This window comes from Sapajus apella, unplaced genomic scaffold, assembly GCF_009761245.1.
Source record: "Sapajus apella isolate SASKATOON/1434 unplaced genomic scaffold, GSC_monkey_1.0 scaffold69, whole genome shotgun sequence".
Lineage (NCBI taxonomy): Eukaryota > Metazoa > Chordata > Mammalia > Primates > Cebidae > Sapajus > Sapajus apella.
In genome coordinates, this window is record NW_022437009.1 from 1174697 (window position 1) to 1176166 (window position 1470).

General features: G+C 60.5%; 1 long non-coding RNA gene across 1 annotated transcript; it reads left to right on the forward strand.

The window, feature by feature from the left end:
- Positions 1 to 424: 424 nt before the first annotated feature.
- On the forward strand, positions 425 to 1470 carry LOC116531215. Its single transcript, XR_004260314.1, has 2 exons — positions 425 to 540; positions 939 to 1470. It is a non-coding gene; the product is annotated as an uncharacterized LOC116531215 (long non-coding RNA).

Below are 1470 nucleotides of genomic sequence, written 5' to 3' on the forward strand. Positions count from 1 at the left end.
CTGGAAACGCCAGGAACCCTGGCCCTGGGGTTGGGTACCCTGGCAGGGGGTTCCAAGAAAGACGTGCTTTCTATCTGCGCCCGCCTATGCCAGACTGTGATCCCTTGCCCTTTCGGAACCCACGAGTTTAGGCCTGGATCCCTCTGCTCCGGGGGCGTCGCAGGGCGGCACTAAGGCACCGAACTCCTCTCTCCTCCGTAGTCCTGACCGTGGGGGGCTTCCGGTCACACTTCCTGGCAGGCAGGCTCTGGGGCACAGGGCCGCACTGGAACCTGCCCGGATCGGCTCTTCGCAGCGCTATAGTTTTAGGGACAATTTATTCAGTGAAGCTTCTCAGACAATAGAAAGTTCTGAGGTTTCCTGGACGTTGTGTTCGGGAGGCGGGGCCGGGACCCGCTGACGGCAGTTTCCCAGCCCTGTTCCCCCTCCCCTGCCCCCTCAGCCGCCGGGCGGCAGAAGGAGGCGGCCAGCCTACTCCTGCCCCTCAGCCGGACGAACCGCGGCTGCCGCGCCTGTCACCTCTGCACCTGCCTGGCTGAGGTGAGATGCCTGGCGCGCGCTGTGAGGGCGGTGCGCGCAGGCCAGCGCAGAGCTGTAGGGCCTGCCGCGGGGTCGAGGACTTCGAATGACGGGTGGGAGAAGGGCCTGCGAGGCAGGCAAAGAATCACCCTCGGGGGAGTGGAAAGAACATACAATTTTAGGTGACCTAGGTAATGGTCCTAGCTTTGCGGCTCAGGAACCTGGGACCATTTAACATCAAGTGGTAGGGACGTTGGTTTCCTTATCTGGAAATGAGAATAACACGGTTGCCCCACCCTCCCAAGGTGGGGATAGCTCCCAGATCGGAGATGCAGACCGGTGGGCGGCTAGGGAGAGGTAGAACTCAGGGCAGGAAAGAGCAGGCGCGCTCTCAGCTGCTTTAACCCAACCTTCTTTAGCAGAAAAAAATTTAAATTTAAAACAGAAATGGCCACATAAGGACAATTCAGATGAAGGGCAAGCGGACTGACATCGCGCACTTGGGTCTTTCCTGGAAAGACGGCGGCGCTGTGGGAGAAGCCTAGTCCTCCGGCTTGTCCCAGGACCCGCCCCGAAGGGCGTTGGGAGCGCGGTGAGGACGTGGCTGTCCCCTTGCGCATCTCACTCCGGAGACAGGTTCCGCATCTCGGCCGCTTGGCTCCAAGATAATCTGGCGAAAGTTTAGAGGCGGCCAGCCCCTCCCGGGGACTCAGCCCCTAGATTCAGCTTCTTCAGCAAGAAAAAACCTCCCACGCCCTGCGAACTCGCAGCGTGCCTCTCCGGGCTTCCGGCGTGGGAGTCCCAGCTACACTTTCGAGCCCTTTGCTTGGTCCGCATCTATCAGCTCCTCGATTACGGAAAGCGCAGTGAGGACGGAGGGAACTGCGGCCTCACGTACCAGGCCTCTGTAGTCCCCCACGTGGCTGGGTCACAAGGAAGCAATTCCACAAT